Raw genomic sequence first — 22,500 nt, 5'->3', positions numbered from 1 at the left:
GGAAAAAAAGGGATAGTCATTGAATGAAGCATCGAGGAGCAAACCTGGCAGACAAGTGCCATTATCGTTTTTTAAATGGGCATGTAAGCTTGATGTCTTGTTAGATTAAATTGTTATGGATGTCCATTCGTCTGTGGAAAAGCTCCTTGTTTCTAGTTAGAGTATTGCCTTCCCTTCCTAAAGCACATCTTGCTAATATTGTTCATACTTGTGTCACCTGAGGATCAGAAAGCTAAATAAGCATCATCTGCAACTATTTTGGGGAGGGGGATTGTTTGAAAGCTGAACCCAGCTTTCAATCCAGCTCCATTACAGCCATAATTGTGTTACGGAAACTCAATCATCCCAGAGTTCGGAGAGCCAGCTTTGAAGTGGCTGGTATCAATTTTTTTTTAAAGATCTGCCGAAATTTTTAAAACTTTAGGCGCTTAATCACCATTGGTTTTTAATGACACTTCTAAGTCAGTTTTGAACCTGGAACTTAGGCTCTAAGGCCTCTTAGGTCTTCAGAGGTATGCAGTGAGCCAGCTCCTGTTTAGACTCCTGATTCCACATCGTGTTTCTCTGAGAATAAAAACATCAGAAAATGCATTTTACGAAGAGGTTGGTTTTTGATGTCAAACAGTACTTTAAAAACAGACCAACTTCTTGCTTGAAAACTTATCTTCCTCTGTCCCTGCTTCTTCAACCTAGTAAAAAACTGAAAAGCTTCAAAAACTTGTGTTGTAGGGCAAGTAGACCTTAGCCATTTAGAGAATGAGTTGCTGCCATGTTAAAGTATTTCCCTTCCATTGCAGCATATTCAGCTCATTGTGTGTCTTCTTTCAGTAATTTGAGAATATAATGCCCTTTTGTCCTTTATTTCACAGAATGCCTCACTGAGGCCATTGTGGGATGTGCATGTAAATATAGGGGACTGGTGTATACAAATTTAAGTATTCTTTAGACCTGATGTGACTTATTTATTCATTCATTTGATATTATGAATGCCTTCTTCACCTATTACTGCCAGGGAACAGGCTACAAAAATTTCTATTACCAAAAAATTGTTGGAGACTAAAGAAACATATAGAGAATAATGCTGGAGGTCTGACACTGCTGAATTAAGCACTACGTTCAATTTTCCTGGACTAAATCTATCAATATATTAAAGAATCTTAAGTTCAAAATTTCAAAATATTGTTGGTTTGATTGCTTCCTCATATCATAAAGTCATCATTTGTTTGATTTAGTTGGATGTAATTTGAATTTCTGAAGATTTGAGAAATCAAATTTCTGACGCCCTGGCAGAACCTCGCATGGTTGAACGAGTCCCCGAAGACATCCTTCCCACCAGTTTTGGCTGGAGCCCTGGGTAAAGGGAAACACTGGAAATAAACGTCTACCTTGTTTAAACCATCTATCACAGAAGTTTTCCTTTATTATGTCCAGCCCACAGTGGTCAATCAGGACATGTCAGTAAAAGAAGAAGGGAGGAAATGTCAGGGTTCTCTTCCCCCTGGTGAGGTACGTAACTTTGGGCAACTCTCTTCACCACTTTTCCTTCCCCCGCGTTTGAAATGGGGCTAATAAGGCTTATAATTTCTATGCTTAGTATGCAAATTGGCAGAGTAAAGCCTGCTTAAAAAATGGCCAGTGGATTTGGAGAGCTATTTTTCCTATTAAATCTGGGAGAGAAGAAAGTATCCGAATGCAGTTGTCTAAGTGCGTCTTCATAAATGCTGTGGTGTAAGTATAAATGCGACTCCTACTCCATATCTCCTTAGAAAGTCTTTTTGCCACAAGAAGAATAATGGCAGCACACTCAGCAGGCTGCAGGAGGATGAGATAGCATGCTTGCAGCATTTCTTTGCAGCATAATTGCAGCATCAATGAACCATGAATTCAGCCTAATTAACATAACTGGAACCACTGCAATCACGCTGCCATTCAATTTACTTTTTGAACATTCTGGTGAAGTATCGCGGTTATATTGTTTATTATGGAGGCGCTGCAGAGAACTGTCCACTTGCTTTTCCGCTGCTGTCTTGATGTATTTTTATTATTTCACGGGAGCTGGGGAACTTCGGAAATGGAAGATCGTTGGCTCACTGGTTCCATTACTGAATCTACAAATAATTCTGTATCACTTCCTGTAAAAAGCAATTAAACAGTTTAGTGTACTATAAAACTCAGAGTAAATGTACTAAAGTCTGAAATTCCAAGTTAGACACAAGTTCTGAATTGTAATGGATAACTAATGACAAATAATTCGGGAACTATTTTGAGTAAGGAAGGGCTGCATTCCCCAAATTTTAAAAATAGCATATTCTGTTACTCCTTGTAAACACTACACCTAGGAGACACATTTTTTAGAAAAGACGGGATTTTTTTGGTGAGTTGCGCTGTAAAACAAAATATTTTTTTAATTGTTGCTGTTGGTTGTGCTACAGTAAAAGGAAGAAGCCACAGAGCAGATCAGGTACCACAGTTCTTGGCAACAGGGCAAAATAACCAACTATTTTGCGCAGAGGAGTCAAGGGGCTGCTGAAAGCAGCATTCACTGGAAATTACAAAGCTGCAGCCAGGAGGATGCGTGCGTCTGGCATAGCCAGGAGGCCAGAGGTGCTTAATGGTGGCACTTCAAAGTGATGCACACCCAGGAGTTGTTTCTGCCATTTGTGACAGAATGGAGCTAAAAGCTTAGGAGTCACAGCCTTGTTGTTTTCTGCTCTTGAACAACTTCAGAAAACAGACTGTCTTTTTCTTGTTGCTGATTTTATTTTATCATCATGGTGTTTCCCCACATCTCCATGAAGATCTGTTCAAGGCCGCTGAAGTAGCTGTGGGTTTTTTTGCTGTTTTTTTCTAATGACTTTAGCGTGTAGGAAAAAAGGTAACACATTTTAAAAAAGTATTTCATAAGAAAACAGTAAATAGTTTAAATAGTTTTGCATTAGGATCTGAAAATGTTAAGGTTGGAAGTTGTCGTTACCATAGGAATTTCCTGCTCAGGAAGTCTCCATGTGTGTATGTGTAGATATGCATAGATAAAGTCCGAGCTTCTGAAATAAACAGTTCTACTACTTCTGAAGGAAAGCTATGCTGAGAATTGTTGTTTTCCCCTATATGAGACCAGTCCACCGAGAGTAAGGTACCAGAAGCTGCAGACGGTGTCGTGTTGGTAGGGTGAGCAGGAGCGCAGGAGCGGTGTGACCACGGCATTTAATGCTAGGGGGGCCGGCTGCTTGCACACTGCCTGCATCACGGGTTTCAGCGGGAGATGTTTTTTACACCAAGATGATTTGTAATGCAGTGGTCTTATCCGGAAGCAATGAATGATGTGTATGACAAGCATGTCATCTCAGAGGGTGGGGTGGTTGAGATAACTGTTTGACAGAAGGCATTGTTTGAAGCTTATGTTGTCTAGGAATCCCTTACCTGGGTATATTCTGGACAGGCTCCTATGTCACAGGTGGTTTGAGGGCAGGTGCTGCTGGAAGAATAAGATGGTAATTTACAGGTGCTCTGTTTTGGGTCTCATCTGCTTTTTCCTTGTGTTATACTTCAGCCCTGTTCATTTGTGTGCTGATTCAGAAAATTTTATATTCATGTTGACTCCCAGACTCCAGATTTCCATTTGTTCATTGCTTTTTTTTCCCCTGATGATTTTAACTGAGGAAGTCGTTACACTTTTCACTCTAAGCATCTGAGTATAAATTTAGCATTGGAGAACTGCAGACCTTTTTGAAATAGCCATCTCAGTCATCTGTTGCTTCCTTCTGTGTCCTGATGTGACCCTCAGTCTGCATCTGAGATGATATGAAGCTCTTTTCTATGTTTCTTCTCGAGTGAAGGTAGAATTTATCACTGTCCAGATGCTCAGTGACTTCTGAGAGGTGGGCATTTTCTTCAGCCTCCTCTTTCTGCTTCTAAAACAAAATCTATATTTTTTCCCCACAAACCTTGGTTGTTAATGCTCGCTTCATTTGACCATCTGATGCGTGTGTAACAAAATTAAACACTGCTTCTCATCTGCTTGGATGATCAGGGAAAAGTTGAACACATCGAGGCAGTCTTTCTGGGAAATGAAGACAGCAAAAATAGTTTCTACCATTATCTGAAAACGTGGGCCCATGGACTGCATGCTGGATGGGGTGGATGGCTTAGTGGCAGTTGAAGCAGGTAAGGCTGAGGAAGTCAACGACTTTTTGTCTTAGTTATCACCAGCCAGGTCTTCCAAGCCTTTGTGCTTAGTGGAAGGGTTCAAGGAGGAAAACTGCAGCAGAGATAAGGATCAAATAAAGGATGATTTGAGAGAACTTGACCCGTACAGACCCATGGGACCTAGAGAGATGCTTCTGAAAGTCCTGAGAGAACTGGCTGATATCCAGTTCAAGCTTGAGAACAGCAGGTTGGTCGGCCTCCCTTTGGTCCCTGGAACATCATGGTGTGAGTCCTGTTGTAACATATTCCTTGGGGCGCCTGAAGGGGAGCAAATTTTCAAGGGTAAATCATGTCTGACCAACCTGGCTGATTTGTGAATGAGGGGAGAGCAGTGGGTGTCACTTAGTTTGACTTCAGCCTGGCTTTTGACAGTGTCTCCTCCCACTGAGGTTGGAAGAGACATCTGGAGGTCACCTTGTCCAACATCCCTGCTCAAGCAGGGCCTCCAAGAGCTGGTTACCCAGGGCCATGTCCAGACAGCTCTTGAATATCTCCAGGGATGGAGACTCCACAGTATTTCAGCCCAACCAGTGCTCAGTTACCTGCATAGTAAAAAAGTGTTTCCTGATCACAGAATCATTTAGGTTGGAAAAGACCTTCAAGATCTTCAAGTCCAACCACCAACCTGACTTGAGTGAGTCCCGTCACTAAACCATGTCCCTCAGTGCCACATCCCCACATCTCTTAAATAACCTCCAGGGATGGGGACTCCACCACTTCCCTGGGCGGCCTGTATGTATTTATATATGTATAAATGTATTTATATATAATGTATTTATATACATTGATTTATATTTATCTCAGCATTGTATTCAAAGTAATTCATAGAAATGTGGGCCCAGTGATTCTAGAAGTTGCTTTTTCAAGAAGGTAGTTGAATGCATGTATATAACCTTAGTTAGTGCAAGTGGTACCAGCTGACCTCAGCACCACTGAGACTTTGTGTGTGTATGTTGAAGCTGGGAGGTGACACGAGATGTGCAGGCATCACAGAAGAGGTGGGGGAAGAAGTCAGAATGTAGTAGGTGGAGAAGGACGTCCGGCTGGTGAGCTGTTTCTCTCTTTGAGTGAACTGCTGGGATGCTGATCTAGTTTATACCTGTCGAGTTTTGCATTAATCTGTGATTAATATCCTGTGTAGAGCACTAGAATGCAATTTACATGATTATTGAAACAAAGTGAAGAAATCTGGTAGTTCCATCTTCAGCAGTGACTCTTCTTCCCTGTAACCGCCTAGTGAGGCAGTGGCTGCAGGAAGGGTTGGAAAGCTTGCTGTCATAATTCTGGGGTTTGGGTGTCACTTAGTCATTCTTTTCTCAGAAGGCATAATGTGTGTGTTAGCTGAGGCTCTCCAGTCGTACATGTATTAAAGGTGGGGTCAAGCAGAGGGCTGGCTGTGGTTAAGGAAGAGTTGAAGGAAGTGCAGAGAATAGCTGAAGTGGTTGGTTCCTGGAAGACCGAGCCTGTGAATCATCCATTTGGAAACGAAGGAGGAGAAAGCAGTGCCAATTAAATATCACAAAAGGTTACGATAAGCATCTAAACTATGGGGAGAGATCGGAGTCTTTCAGAATCTGATTCCTGATTTGAACCCTACAGCTGCAATATGTAAACTCAGGAAGATGACTGAACATTGATACTTTAAAAGTTCAATAGTCACGCTTGTTATTGTATGCAGTTACGGAGAATTGACAGAAGAAAATGTTTTTGAGAGGAGTTTCCAAGCAGAGATCATATTTCTGGTTTAGTGTGCAGCAAAACCAGCGCATTTGAATGGCTGTCAGATCTGGTAGAAAGAGAGAATAACTGCTCTGTGGTAACATATTGCAAAGGAAATAATCAGTCTCCTTCAGAACCAGCATTTTTTTTCTTTTATTGGTCATAGGTGCAAATTCTAAAGCAACTCAGACCAAATGTCAGAAGTAATTTGAGTGTTTGGTATTTTAAATCTAACTGCACTATTTCCACAAAGACTGTTGCATGTACTTCTGGCTGCTTTTTAAACACTTATATATACTTTTCTGCCGTTTATACAAATTCATGAAATAAGGTCCTCGTAGACACCGAAAATTGTAAGTTGGTCATTCTCACTGAAGGAAATTGATCAAAAATTGTTAAGGAAATATGTTTCTAGACAAAGGCAGACCTTTCTGTATGTACTGATTGAAGTTGTTTTCAGACTTTCAGTGCAAAATAATTACCAATTTTACCTTCGATGTCTAACATTGCAGGATTTATCTTTTTAATCAGTCATTGCTGGGCTATGAACAAGTTAAGTGAAGGAATATTTTGAGGAGAGGCATATAGGGGAAAAAAAAACGAAAGTTTGCATGAAGAATGATGATGATGAGCTGAAAAAAAAGGAGTTGAAATGTGAGGACTGTCACTTACTGCAGAGCCCGGCCATGGTGGTTCCTACTGCCTTGTATGATCCCGTGCAGTGATGCCAACCACACAGTCCTGATGAAATGGGTCACGTTAATGGTCTGTGTGGTGCTGGTGCACAGGGACCTGATCCCATTACAGGTAAGTGATACCAGAGTGCCATCAGCCAGGGAACTGTGCACGTTGCTCCCTGTCTGGCAATGGGGGGAGCAGAGCCCTTGTTGGTGCTCGCTCACCAGACTGGAGTTTCATCTCCTATTTTCTTCACAAAGGACAATAAACAGAAAGGAGAAGAGTGCTTCCAGAAAGGACTTAAAAGTACCGATGATCCATCAAAAATTATCTGAACACTCTTGTGAGAGCTGGAGATTTCCCTAACACAGTTTTTGCATGTAATACTTCTGAGTATCTAGCAGCCAAGTATTTTTCAGTTCATATTCAGGAATTTTTGCAATGCCAAATATTGCTGTTATTGGCAAATTTGGTATTTGGGCTGCCCATCGTGCTAAAAACCCTTCTGCAACATGCTGAGCGTGCTCAAACCCCTTTTTAGCCAGTGTGTTAAGAAAGTGCTCAGCACTTCACGTGACTGATGCAATATGCCTTCTGCATGCATAGGAAGAGCACAGTAAAATATGAATATCTAATATATCTAGGATGCAGGGGCTTCCTTAAGTAAGGAGACATTTGATTTGGAGAGGAAGGGGAGGATATCTGGGTAAGAGACACCAGAGAAAGATGTACAAAGGTGAAACGTTGATATAAGTAAAAAAATAAATAAATTTCTGAGAACCAAAGGTAGTACAGCAGCATAACACAAAATGTTAGCCTAGTGTTTAAATTTATTAATGTGGGTGCTGGTAGAACACCTCTTGGATTAATCATACAGTCCTTTTGTATATGACCGTGTACCTTACCTCCAAATCAAAGCCAGTTGTATTTGAATAGCTGATTATCCTCCAACTGGGGATGGTGTTTTTTTCCAGAAATTGGTTCTATAAAAAAAGTGCTTATTTTAAGAATTCTGACTTCAGACAAATAATCCAAAATTGAAGTTTGATTGAAGCTCAACAAGCAAGCACATTTTCTTACTTGTTCAAAATTGTAGGGAGAACATGACCCTTCTGTCTGAAAGACCTAAAAATATTCCAGTGATTATTGATGATAACTTCAGTGAGTTGGAAGTATATACATACTTGGTATCAGATTTTTTTTAAAAAAAGGTCTTGCTGTTTTTTATACATGGGGCTTAAAGATCATTATTGTGACATATTTGATGTCGAACACAAGGGGACAGAAATGTTTTCTGTCCAAACTTCTTAGTTACAGCTGTATCTTTCTGGTTTGTAGGCATGTTTTGTTGTGAACACACAAACTGTAATGTATTTAAATTAATTTATTCAGCAATATCATTTTAAGCCTCTTTTCTTGGTGAAACATTTTTTTCTTAATACATTATCATGCATAAATGCCTACAAAAAGCCGAAGTTAAAATCTGCATCTTGAGTCTGCTTTGGCATGTGTCAAAGTGGGTTGGGTTTTCAATTAGTGGAGGACTGCAGAACATGAAAGCCCAGCTCTTTGCTGGGGCTGAGATTAGATCTCAATGCAAGGAAAAAGCAACAAAGGTCTCCAAAATATCTGAAATCTGCAAATACTTCCTGTATTTAACCTACACTTTCGTTGCGTGACTGTAAAGAACAGCAAATCTTTGTTCTTTCCCTCTCGGTTCCCATTCAGTCAGTTCAGAGACACAGGAGAAAAGTTTTGGGGAGCAAACTTGTTATCAGTTTTCCTACAGTTTCCATCTGGTTCCATCAACTGTGAGTACACCAAAACCATGAGCTTATAGCTACTTTTAACCACCAAGAAATATTCTTTTTAACGTCTTTATGTTACGTATATATGACATAAATGAATATAAGCATAGTTCACCCATGTGAAGTTCCCTTTGTATCTTTAAAGTGTGCTTGGTAAGAGGCACTTGCAAGAGTCTGGGCTCTGCTTTTGGGTTCAAGAAGGAGTTACATCTGCATTGGATGGAGAAACAACAAACATTTACCTTGGTATGAGCCTGAAATGTTCGAGAAAGTCGTTGAGGTTCATCCATTATTGAAAAATTCAAAGGATATTTTTTGTGTCTGTAGAACAAACACCTCGGACATGCCTCTTGCATCCTTTGGGGTTGGCAGGAAGGTGCTGGTTTAGCAGCATCGAGGTGGTCTGGTGGGTTTGTGCACAGATAGGAGTGCTGGCCGTGGGTTCAGTGATCCATAGACCTAGAGAAGAGAAGACTGCATACGTCACTTAGAGGTGGAAATAAGGCAAGAAAAATGGTTCATAGCTTCTTTCAGCTCATCTCCTTGTAATTTGAATCTGAAATAAATTAATGGAGTAATCCTGTTTATGGCTCATCAGCTGCAGAGGTCTTACTAAAGAACTTTATTATATAAAGTTCACTAAGAGCACCTGTATTTAAAGCCATATTATAATTGTTCAGAGGCACAGACTAGGACTTCAATGTCTCAAAACAGAACAGAAAACATAAATATGTGGAACATTCCAGTCATCACACTTACTCTTAATTTCTTCTCAACGCGGTTACTCTTTTCGAAAACCATCGTAAAAGCGATCCACTCTTTTCAGTCAAAAGCCATTCATATGGCGACAAACCGCTGTTCTTCCACTTATATCTGTATTCATCCATTTAAACTCTAAAGATTTCCAGCTTACTTCTTGGATTTATAGCCAGCTGGCTGCTATGTGTAATATGAACATATTCTGACTGTGCATGAAACATTTTGTCTCGTTTAACCCATAATTGTAATGTTCAGTCTAGGCCACCACTCACCTGCATGTGTTTAGCGTTCGCTGTGCGAGTTCCCAGAATCACGACTTGCTATCTCCTCGTGTATGCGCAATCTACTGTTATTAGGGAAAAGTTAAGTCAAAAAAAGAAAAAAAAAAAAAAAAAAAGCTCCTGGCACTGAGTTGGATAAAATGAATATGTTCAAGATGGTGGGCCATAACCGAGCCAGCTCGTGTGGGATCAGTGCCCACTTTTTGGCATTTACAATAAACTTTGGAACGACTTTGTAACATGAATGTTTTAATAGCGACTAGGAAGGGGGAGGAGAGGCAGGGAAGAAGGACATATGCCCTCCTTTTTTTTTTTTTATGAATGCTAGATTGCTGATTTTTCCGAAGGTAGTCCAAAAAGCCGTACCTGCTTATTAGCAGATTTCTGCAGTCGCCGTAGGCCAAGGGAATTCACTGGAAGTGATATTCCTAAACTTTTACCATAAGTTACTGAATCATCAATGCAAAACTTATATTCAAAGAAAGCGTGAATGTTAAAATTTGTTAGTGTACTCCGGCTTTGTAAGAAACACAAAATATAATTATTTGTTCTTTATGCAGTGTCATTGGGCTCTAAGAGAGGCAACAACTATTAACGAATAGCACTACTCCTGGATAATGTCATTACAAGCAATACAAAATATTAAAGCGCATTTATTCTTGCCAGCTATCAGGAGGAACTTTTACATATTTTAAAGGGCCATTAGGTTTGTTTACATACTCAACTGAAGCTGGTATGCTTTGCTTCCAGTGGAACTGCCATCGGCAGGGGCTGCACCAGCCTTCAGCGTTTGACGTTGACGGGATTGAATTTCCTGGCCATTGTACGCCGTCGGTAATGCGGTGTCGGTACTTCAGGACAGCCTGCCTGCCTCTGACAGCGGGTAGGACCCGAAACCCTGTAGTCCCCAGGCCTGGGGAGGCTGGGGATTGCTATCATAAAAAAAAAAATAAAAAAAAAAATTGAAAATACATATATCAGAAGCAATTTTCCACAATGAAAAAGGTGGTCAGGGAATCAAAACAGTGCCTTCAGGTATATTACCCAACAGAACAACAAAAATGTGCTGTGCTTTAAATTGCACTAGCAATCTGGAAAGGATTTTCTGACTGGAGCTATGTTAAGTGTTAATAGTGAAACCTGGGTACTTTTTCCTTTGATCTCTCCTCTAGCTCATATAGAATAATAGGATCAAAATAAAATGCCATTTATATGAACACCTTGTTCTTTTGATGTTAGCAGAGAAAATTCTGTCTGCAACTACAACTTAGCAAGCGGAGCATCTGCTTTTTTAGCTGGGCCTTCTAATTTAGCATGACTTTTGCTAAATGGAGTGTCAGACATGTTTTGTGTAGTTCGTGAGTTTAGCTGTAATTTTTGTCCTGAGAATCTTTAATTGCATTTGCTGAAGATCCAAGAACCTGTACTGAGTGGCTTGTGAGCCGTGCATGTGTATGTTGGATATGGGATGTAAACATTAGTATGCTGCTGCAGTTCAAAATCTGATATTACCGGTTCTTTGACCATTTAGACAAAAATGTTAACCATACTGTCTCTCAGTGCAGACTAATTTAAGTGACCCCAAGAATAAATAATAGTTGGGGTAAGTGAAGTTACGAGGGGTGCTAGGTTTCAGAACCCCTTTTTCCAGCAGGAAGGCAATGTGCCCTGGGTGTCTGGGGTGGGGATCACTGCCCATATCTGCAGGGGACCATAGAAGTGTTAAAACAGGTAGGTAAAGATCCCCTTTGCTGTTATGTAGAGATCTACAAGACATATAAACCACAGAGGAATGTGAATACCTTTCAGCTATTTATTCCCTGGGGTTGTTAGTCAGTAGCATTTCTTTAGGAGTCATTATTGCAAGCACTTGCTTCAAGTGAAGCTGCTTCTTCGTGCTCTTTTAAATCTCTTATTAAGATTTTTCTCTGCCATAGGCTTTGAGTGCAAAGAAACAGCTGTGTTGTGTTTATTGTGGTGATTGATGGTGTCTCGTGGTGATCCCGGCTTCAGTTGTTGTAACCTCCAAGCGTAGATGAGATGGGCACGAAGCTCTGTGCCAAATGAAAGCAAATAAACCGAAGTCCTGCAGTTCACCAATGTCATAATTGCTGCTGTCCAGGAAGAGGGATTAGCGAGTCTGAAGAAACACTAGCTAGGAGAGATCCAGCGGCCAAGCAATATCTTGGGTGTCGAATGTCTCTCTCAAGCCTTATATCCCACTGTAATTTATATTTAGCTATTAAGCTTATTAGATAGAAACAGTCAGCTCGTTGCACGCTGTATGCAAGGAACACCGCTGGGTGAGTGCTGGGTAAGTGTTTAGGCTCTTGCTGAAACTGCTGCAGTTGAGGTTGTCGCACATGAGCCTTCCTGCAGGAAGCTTTGCTGCAGCTTTGGCTGGGTCTCCGAAGGCTGCCACCAGATAGGAATATTCCTGAGAGCCGCAACCCTGGCTCAGCTGATGTGTGGTAGTTTGTTCAGTGCTAGAAAATTCAGCTGTGTTCTTACAATATAGTATGGTACAATTTATTGCGTGTAATAAGGATGCTTGCTCTGTTCTAACTAAGCTAGTCTGAGTACCAAAAGCAGTGTGGACATTTTCGTGCAGTGCCCAACTGGGAATAATACATCCTGCAGAGATCAGGTATCCGTGCTAATGCAGCTGCTCTGCCTCCAGTCCCGCTGCTAATTAGTACAGAACCACTGGGACAAAGTTTGCTGCTGTAATTGTCTGAGAGGCCGTCTCTGTCCAACTCGTAATTTCAGTGGAACATGACTCTCTGTTCATCTCAGCGGTTCTCGTTTCAGATGTCTGCACGGTGTAAATAGTCCTGGCACGCTGTGCTTCCAGACCTACCTCCTGCATCAGCTGCAGGAGGGCATGGGACTCTTTGGACAAGGACTCAAAGTGGAGGAGTTACAGAGATTATTAGTTTTTTCTGCTCACAGTAAAAATGTGATTGCCCTACTTCTGTGGTTACCATGAAACAAATCTGCTCTGTCATGAAGTCAGTGGGGTACAAGTTAATACAAGGTAGTAAAGGAATAATAATAAAGTAAAACAGCAAAGTCCATGGTATTTTATGACAAAAACAGTATGAGCCTATTGCAGTCTTAAGGGCCTGCTCCAAATAGAGGGCCTGCTCTGATGCCTGACTACGTCTGATTTACATATATACAAAGTGTATGAGCAAAGCTATAAAAGTATACTTAGTATTTTACTTTTTTTTTTCCTTGAAAGTAATTTGCTATTGTTCAAAATTTCAGCTTTCACTGGTTTTGTTTCCAAAGCCCCAAAAGGAAGAGAAAATAACAAAAGTCCATAAAGGCAAAAGGGATATGTTCTCATTTCAGTTCACAGAATTTCCTGCCTTTAAACAATACAAATATATGCCCTTAGGTTTATAACGTGCTGGAAGGATACCGAATCCTTGAAACAGATCAAATTAAAAGCAAGTCCACTATAGCAACAGAGAGTTTTACCAGCTCGTCCAATAGATCTCAGCAAGAATTCACTGGGCTTTAACCATGTTGCCAAGCCTTACAAAATCCTAAACTGATGACTCCCATAAATGAATAAATGTTAAAAAACTGCAAGCAAATTCTAAGCTGTGTTGGGCACAAGTAAAATCTAATGCTTAATCATCAGGCCCTATTTAAAATAATTACTAAATAAAACTTTGAAACGTATCCACAAGCAGAATAGATGTGTACGTTCTCTATGTAAAACCTTTTGAAGTACGTTGCTCCCCTTAATTATGGTGACATGTCCCACAGACTGGATGTGGAGCTGCCAGGCGCTCGGGGTTGAAGGGCATGAGGAGCGTGGGGTTGGCTGGCGTTGGTTATCAGCAGGCAAAGCATGGAGTAGAGGAACCGGCATCCAAGGTGATGGCTTGGACATTGAAGGAGCAGAGAACTGAAGAAAATTATCTTTGGCTTAATTAAGAGCACTTCTTTTCATTTTGCCATTTGCCTTTACATTCTCATTTGCTGGCCTTTCTTTCACTATAGACCTATTGCAGTAGAAACCTCAGACTGGCATTGTGAGAGGACTCCTCTCCATGATCCTTTGGGGTGTCTCCATGTGAACAATTTTCAGAGATGTAGAAGCCAAGCATTGGGTTGAACAGTTGAGGTTGAGCTCTTTACATCTCCATTGTTTTGTTTCTTGTTTTGGTTGGTTTTTTTGTTCATATTTAATACGGTAACGTCCAGGATGGCCATGTCCTGCTGTAGGGCCATGTTAGCTCAAGCTATTGTTCACAAGCCGTTGCCTCCTCGCAGGGTAGGCACTGTCGTTCCTGTTGTCCTCACGCAGGTAATGTCAGCGTGCCCATCACTCCGCCAGCTCACACCCTAGAAATGTAACAGTGCTGTTTGTGCTGATAGAGTTTTCTCCTATTTCCATCCAAAGGTTCCACTTCTTGTTTTGCAGCCTTCATTGCCACAGGTGAAGGGCCACGTTCGTTTTCCAGGAATTTGGCAGAGCAGGCTCCCTGCGGAGCCCCTGATGATAGCAGGACTTTCTGCTCCCTGGGTCTGCAAGGGCAGAACCTCACCTGTCTTAAATGGGCATCAGCAGCATCCTGACCTACACCAGAGAAAGGGAGTCCAAGGCTTGTATTTCTTCCTTTAATGACACTGCTACTGGTAGTAATAATGTTTGTAGAGCTGTCTGACAAAAACTTTATTTTCCTAAGGCAGAGAGCCTTTGTAAAGCAGCAAGCTGCTGCTGTTCTTGGTCTAGAGATGGAGAGAGACTTTTGGTATTTGAACAATGAGACGCTGGCAAAATTGGGATTAAAACTCAGGGCTTCCTGCAAACCACATAGCCTAGCTGTGATACAAATGCATATGCATTTAAACTTTAGTCGTAGTGCAAAAAAAGTGCAATTATATCCAATACAGTAACACATTTTCAAATGCAGGCTTTGTTTTACCGCATGGGTCACAGGCAAGTGACTGGACCTTATGATTTTAATGCCCCGTGGCTGAGATAGCTGTACAATAGCCCTGTGTTTTTCTTCTGATGTGAGCGAATGTATTCATAACAAAATGTTTTAGGTTTCTGTGTGCATAAAATTATTTTTAATTAATTTTGTTAGCTTCTAAGATAAAGTTTACTTCAGTTAAGCCTTCAAGTGAAAGTAGGTTTCATTGCCTATTTATTTCTTAGGGTACCCGAGAAAGTGTTGAACAATTAAGGTGAAATATGTGTTTTCCTGAGAAACGCACAGAAGTTTGCATTTGCACAGTTGAGTGAACTATCAAAACCAGATGTGAGCAAGTGGAACATTTTACATAAATTTATTAAAATCATTATTTACCTGTAAGTTATAAGAAGGGCTTAGTTGCACTAGTTTGTTGCCAATATGTACTGCCAATAATCTGCCAAAAAGCAGCTTGCTGGCAAAATCGCTGAAATGGTTAGCTTATGCTTGCACAGAACATTACAACCCTGAGTCAAATGAAAACCTACTATAAACGAACTCTTTGATGCTGGATTCACTGGAATATGTTATTGATATATGGTATACAGTTTATATGGATTATGTATACTGTGCAAGAAATATGGATATCTATTAAGCGTAACTTGATATGTAATCAGTTAGGACAGTTATTGTTTTCAGTATTTGCTATGAATAAGATCACAAAGTGACTGTTCAGTTTTAAAATACAGACTATCAGTGTGCAGCCCAAAGCGCTGGAATACTATTTGTTCAATTAATACGCAATGGCTATTGAAAATGCAAAATATTTGACATCTATACAGAGTAATTTTAAAGGCAACTTTTCTTTTAGGAACAATTTATACATTACATAAACTCATATTTTTCATCCAAGTATCATTTCGAGAATAGCAAGCTTAAATATTGGAGGCCATAGGGAAACATAATATTACGATAATGTTCTTTGGTGCGGTTTGGAAGGTTTTAGGAAACATTTGGAAGTATTTTTCTCATAAAGTCACTTAACTATTGAAGTGTTATGATAGCACTCCCTTCTGCATTGCGTATCTTGCAAAACAGCCTGGTTAAAGGGGACATCCATTCTATATGTCCTGATTAGAAGGATTGCCACAAAACAGGAAATTATATGCTATAGGATCCTGGTATTATTTTAAATTAAAAAAAGAAAAAAAAAATGGAAAGAAAAGACTAGATGATTTAAGGTGTGATATCAGTTTTCAAACACCCATTTTGAGTTCTGTTTAGCAGGAAGACATGGTGTATTGTTTGGAGCTATATGTGAAATTTGCATTTTCTAAATAAGCACTCAGGAGCTGAGCTGTTTTCTTTTTCCTATTTAAGCAAGCAGTAATAAACATGACCAATCCTTTAGGATCCTAAAGAACCTTAAAAACCTTGCAATTCTCAGAAGCTTAACTTTTTTTTCCATAGTGTAATTCATTCTTTTGAACTTTTACAGAAGCAGAACTTAAGTCCAGAACTGCAAAATTTCTGTCACTTTGAAATTTTTGTTACTGAGGTGACTCAGGGCTCCAAAAGTGTATCTGTCACCTTGCAGTGGCGATGTAACAGATCTACACAGTCACGATGCTTACTTAAAAAGAAAATTACTTAAAAACCAAACAAACTAAACAATGAAGTAAAACTTGTTTTTGTATCTTGTGCAAAAAAAATGGTATTTTTATCTGTTATAAAATGTGTATTGTATTCCATTGCCATCTTCCTGAGGAATTTTTAAATTATTACCACGTCATTTGTTGAGAATGGTGTGCTTAGAAATTACAGCTCTGCACAGGTTCTCGTGTTTAGTTTTAAAGGATTTCGGGGAACTGAGGACGCGAATTCAGAAGTTTAGGGCCGAATTTGTCTGTCCCGAACTCAGAGAGAGTTTTGCCTGTGACTTCAGTGGGTCCAGAGTCTCTCTTCCAGTATTAAAGTGCAGAGTGATCAACATCTGATTGGTTTTGCTGACCTAATGCAATTAAGACGTTGTTGAATGTTGAATTTAAATACTAAGCAAAAGGGGAGTTTCTCAGCAGTGTCAAACACGAGTACTAGGTACTGAGGTATTTTGCTCAGAAACCATTTAGAAGCATAGGATGAAGTTAGGGTTTGGGGGATCTGAGAATTACGCTGTTTTCTCTTCTACTGTGCCGAGATCTTTCCTCTCCTGCCTGTCCCACCTTCCTTCCCCACTCCAAAGGACCACGTCTCCACATGAATCAAAGAGCCACCACTGGCTGTCCTGGACCCAGCCTCACTTCTCTGAGAGCAGCTCCGCAGCCCGCTGCCAACCAGGTACACCACCAGGGCAACGAGGGCTGTTGCATTCAGCTGATTTGTTGCCAAAACAGCAATAATTTTGGATGATTTGTCAGAAGGAAGTCAGACCTCATGATTTACCTCTCCTGGTCTGCGCTCTTGTATGGATTATACACCTCATTTTCTCTCTCTCTGGCCAGGATGCAAACATTACAAAGGAAGATGTTCTGCTGCTGGCAGCTTTAGCTCTCTCCCACGTTGTTAATGTCTGAACGTGAAATCTTCATCTTTGGCCTTGATGACAGTCAAAAACTTGACTGGATGCAGCCCTGAGCAACCTGCCGGAACTGGATGGACTGTGAGGAGGAGGCTGGAAGCTGTTCCCTGGGTCTGTTCTGTATTTCTTGTGTCATGGAGAAGGCAGTTGAGAGAAGATAATGATGAGGAAATGATCACATCACAGATATTTCCATACTTCTGTACCTTGAACCTCACAAACAGGGAGGTGCTGCTTGCACTCCACATAAACCCTACTTATTCTACCCAGGAAAATACATGTTCAGCTGCAGGAATACAAGCTCAGCCACAGACCTTGTATTTTCTTTTGCCTTGTCCTTCCCAGTGTTTAATCTTGGCTCTGTTCCGTTTTCTTTCTGTTCTCTTTACTCCTAATCCTTGTCCATGCTTATAAGCCCCTAATATTTATATGGCATTATCTGTGTTAGAGATTACTGCTGACAAGTAATCTCCTTCCTCTTCTGAATGAAGAATTACAAGCATTGCTGAAGATCAGAAAGTGAAATTAGATCCCAGAAAGTATGTGGCAACTTCAGCAAACCTTAATATAAAATTCTCTAAAAATTGGGAATCTCCTTTCAAGCTTTTAGCTTTGAACTGTAACACAGCTCTGGGACACCTGACCCCACACTCAACAATTCTTTCTTACTGCAGAGCAAAATGTGAGTGTCTATATAGAGGAAAAAAAATCAAAGAAAAAATTCCCAAAGACTGGTGTCCCAGTTTTGTCATTTCATAGAAGCCATCGAATATCCCAAGTCCAAAGGAACCCACAAGGATCTTCAAGGCCAACTCCTAAAAAAATGTTGCAGTCTTTTCAGAAGTAGGTAAATACTAACGAATGAGTTTTACTGCTATCAGGTGATTTGTAACATAAAGTATAAAACCCAAGTATATACTAATGTAGTTGCTATCTGTTCCAGTTTGGCCATGAAACAGCAGCTTTCATGACCGTTGACTTTTCCTTATACAGTGTGGAGAACATTCTGACTTTTCCGAAAGCTCAGAAATGTCCACGCAGCTGTGGCGTTTGTACAGTGCTTGGCCACTAACACGTGTGCATGGCTGTGTAGTTTCGCACTCATTTGTAGTAATTGTGGGGACAAATTCAGAATGGCGACAGGATAAAATCAGGGAAGCAGAAAGTAAGAAAGGGCAGAAGTAGGATTTGCCAGTTATTGCAGTTAAAACAAATGACAAAAGCAAGCGTCCATCGCAACAATTACAAGCCAAATGGACTCCAGGTAGTAGCCTCCTATAAGCTCTGCACGAACCTCTGTGGTGTTTGAGGCCACATAAATTCAACTAAAAATATTACGGTTACCAGAGAGACAGTTGTTATCATGTTTAAAGAAAGACAAAGGAAATTCTCAGACAGTGAGTTTGTTAAATTGTAGGTTATGCTGTGACTGTGCATCAGTGACAAAGGAAGCACGGCAGCTCCGAAATGGATTTGCAGCTGGGGAAGTTTTCTAACATATCTGATTGGGGCTATTTGGGATTGCAAGCAATCCTCTTTCATTTAGCTTTTGGAGAGCAGTTTTGCTTATGTTCTGGAAGGCCACAAGAATTGCAGAAGTGCTTGTCTCCACTTGTCTGCTTTTATTATTTTTAAACCTTTTCATTACCATTTAATTAAAAGAAAAACCTCCACAGCACTTCCAGAACTATCTTTAACTTCGCTTGCGTATGTGAATGAAGTTACAGAATTGCCAATTTTGGAGAATTAAAATTCTTTTTTTAGCTTATATCCATTCTTACAAACTATTCCTGCTTATTGAGAGCAACTACTGAAACCAGCATTCAACACCCTAAACTTGTCCATCCAACCTAAACCAGCACTCCAGTTAGACTTCTGATGTGGTTTCTGTTCATCTCTCAGTGACTTCATTGCCCTTCCATTCTTCTTGTTGTTGTTTTTAATTAAATGGAGTTCAGTGCCACAAAAATAAACCAATTCCTATAAGTATTTTTTCATCGGGGCAGATAAAGTGCTGCGAATTAACACGCACGATGTAACGTGTCAACGTGTTAAAAAAGAGCCAAGGGAAATGCACGGCTGCTCTGAGTAAAAGGACAGGTTTCCTCACAGTGGGGTTTCATTGGATAAATGAAAAGAAAATTAGTGTTGTATGTATGGATTGGAGAGTTGAAAAAAATCTGCTGTTCAAAATGGCAAATATTTAGATTGAAGCTCTGACTTTCAGTGTATGGAATTTTTATCATCTATGAACTTTAGTAAGTTCATTTGTGAGCCATCTTTTTAGCTAAACTTCTAATCCAGTATGCAAAAAGTGAAAGTTTTCAAGGCTTGCTCTTTTTACAGTCTTCGTAAAGTTTTTAAATTCTGTTGAATGTATCAGAAATTCTAAGGAATCTGAATAAATAAAAGTCATGATACTAAAATTAGAAATTTAAGTCTTCCGCTGTTTGTTCTGAACTGTTGGTGTTTAAATGTATGAATAATACATAAAAGTAAAACATTTTCCACATTGCTTAAATATAAAGGAAAGTACCTTGCAGAATCTGTTCAAAGTGTTAATATTTGTATGCTTTGGTGAATTTTTTTTTGGAAAGTTCCATATGTAAGAGATTTCACAACCTAAGGTTAACAATGAAAGTAAAATCCATCTCCCATATTGAAAACAGAATCCGATGGCATTTTTCTTCCATGATTAGGTCGTGTTGTAACTAGGGTTGAGCAAAATGGTTCATCTTTCCTGATAAGTAAATGCTACCTCTCCGCTGCTGTACCTCGCTAACTTCCTTCTGAAGCCTACATCTGCTCCACACCCAGCAGCCTCCCACACCAGCTCTGCCTGTCTGTATTTTCTGAAATTTGGACAGAGATTTCAGAAACAGCGATAATCTCTGTGGGAGCAGATAATGGCTCCAAAAAAAACCACTGGAGCACCTTCTTTTTTTCTTTTTTTTTTTCTCCCCAAATTATAGAAGGCTTTGAGATTCCGAGCTGGGTGGTGATGTAGAAATCCTGCACGCTCTTGATGTTCATCACTGATTAAGGTCTGGGCAGGTACTGGATGGAGAGATGATTTTGGCTGGAAGGTGACAGAAAAGAAGAATTAATGTAAATTTGGAAGAGGAAAAGGAGAATAGCTGAAGCAAAAATGCTCTGGAGAAAATGTAAACACAAAAAATGTGTTAACTATACATTGTCTTTGTCTAGCATGCTTTTGGGAAAGGCACATAAACAGGTTTAGAAGACTTCATGTTGTTACTATTTTATTTTCAGGTCATTTATTTAAGTGTCATAAAGAACATTAGCTAGTGGTTAGGGACTACGGTATCCATTATATTATTCCAATCATGTGGACAAGTTTATACTACATATGATTTACAGTGGTCTTTCTGCAGTTAAAATTGTTATATTCAGGTACAACATTTTATACATTGTTGTATTTAGTAAAATCCAAGTGGCTGAACGCAGAGATGTCTTCCAATCAAAGTCCAAAAAATTAATGCTTGTACACGAACACTGTGGCTTGCAGCAAGAGCAGTTTATGGCTCTCTGCCTACATCCTTTATCATGTCTCCACTGTTGTTAGTAAAATATACAGAACTACTTTATGCCAAAACAATGGAAGTTAATGCAGATAACTTGTTCCAAAGTTAACCATCAAATAAATCTTTTTTTTTTTTAAACTGTTAAGTGAAATGGTGTTCTAAAACTTTTTAAAATTGTCAAGATGATGAATACTGTGTGTGTAATACAAGTAAATACAAAAGAATTGATTGCACACACATGTCTTAAATAAAGGATATTAAATAGTGTATTCCAGAGAGAAATCGGTGAAGTTTTATCTAATATTATTAGAAACTCTGCCATGACAGATCAGATTTATGAGGACTGAAAACTAAGGAAAAAACCTGTTCAGATACAGGAGTGGTGCATGGAGGGGATGATTGGCTGGGAGGTTAAACACAGAGATACAGCATACCTAGGAAATCCAACCTTTAACGAATCGAGTAATTCTTCTTACAGCAATGATTTTTCAAAATCTGTTAGTTAAATTTGATCCGGTAAACCGGTACTCTTCATTTAGCTTAGGGGTTTAGGGCAAATGCCTTAACCTACTTCTGCTTCACCTGCTGTCACCTAACTTGTATCAGCCCTACAAAACGTAGTTCAGAGCGTGAGCCTGGTCTGTGCTTGGTGATGGCCAGAGGGATCCGTGCTGATCCACGTGAGCTTCGGTTCCCAAGTGGAGGTGAAATCTCCAGTGCTTACTTAGCTTTTAAGAGCATCTACATACTGAGTAGCCAGATACACAGGAATACAGGCAGCCACACTGAATTCGTCTCTTTATGCTCGTTATCTCTTCCAAAAGGGTTATAGGTTTCATGCATATTTCAATTTATGAAAGACATTTAATAAAATTCTACCTTAAACGTTATTAGGAACAATAGCCTGTTTTGAGTGCACAAGACCTTTTTTTTTTGCAAAAGAATTGAAAGTTTGGGAGTCTGAGGGTGTCTAATGCACTGAGATGGGAATAGTTCAACTCAGGCTCATTTGGGATCTTGTCTTGTTTGTAGCGTACGTAGTGGATTTGGGTGAAATGACTGAATATGACTGAGCTGTTTGATTGCATCTACAGAGCAGCTCCACTGAGTAACGGCGAGCAGTGAGAGAAAGGTGGATCTCACAGGTGATTTGGTCAGTGACTTGAAAATGCAGCTTAGTGTAGATAAACGCAGAAGTAATATGCCAAGGGACAGCAACCTGAATCAAGGAGTGCACATTGCATGGAATAGTTACGCAGCTTTCTGATTTAGGAAAGGGGATTTAAGGGTCTCAAAGAAAAGTCCTCAGAGCAATTAGTCAAGTACAACTGTGGTAAAGCTCATATAGTGTGTGTGTGTGTGTTTGTATTTTGGTAGTAACTTCAAAGGAAAAGGGTCTGCTTGTGTGTAAAGGTGCTCCAGTGCAGGGTAGGATGGATGATTCCAGCATTTAAGGATATTTGTTTTTGACAGAGCAGTGGAAGCAGCTTGTTCACAGCCCAGAAATGAGCTCTTCCTGGGATGTAGCAAAACTCTGAAGAACTGTGGAGGAGGTTGATAAAGTGGAGCAAGTGTTCGCTTTAGTAAACAGTTCAATAAACAGGCTATAGTGTGTAAACATTTGGAAATTACAACGAAACGCAAAATTTAAATGTCTCTACTTATCTGGAAGAACCATAATCACACTGAAAAGCATGTAAGTAAATAATATTTGGGTAAATTAGCTTGAGGTGCAGACATTTAGAGTGAGGATCCCATGGTGGCAGTGCATGTAGTCCTCTTTATGTTAACTCAGAAGAGTCATGTTCGAATGGAGGAGCTTCACGTGAGTGTTTCCTGAGCCAGGACTGTCATTGATCCATTACTACTTTAAATCAAATAATGAAACTTGATCTGCCTAAAACGTTACAGTTTATATATTACAAAAATTAGTTCAGTGGCCTGAATATAGCTGTGTGCAGATGAGTCCTGCTGTTGGAAGGATTTTCT

General features: G+C 39.9%; 1 protein-coding gene across 50 annotated transcripts in view; it reads left to right on the top strand.

The window, feature by feature from the left end:
- Positions 1-22,500, top strand: part of GTDC1 (glycosyltransferase like domain containing 1) — a 183,149-nt gene that overhangs the window by 121,363 nt on the left and 39,286 nt on the right. The window lies entirely within an intron of this gene.

Source organism: Cygnus olor, chromosome 6 (assembly GCF_009769625.2).
Source record: "Cygnus olor isolate bCygOlo1 chromosome 6, bCygOlo1.pri.v2, whole genome shotgun sequence".
Classification (NCBI taxonomy): domain Eukaryota; kingdom Metazoa; phylum Chordata; class Aves; order Anseriformes; family Anatidae; genus Cygnus; species Cygnus olor.
This window is presented reverse-complemented; position numbering and strand designations above follow the sequence as displayed.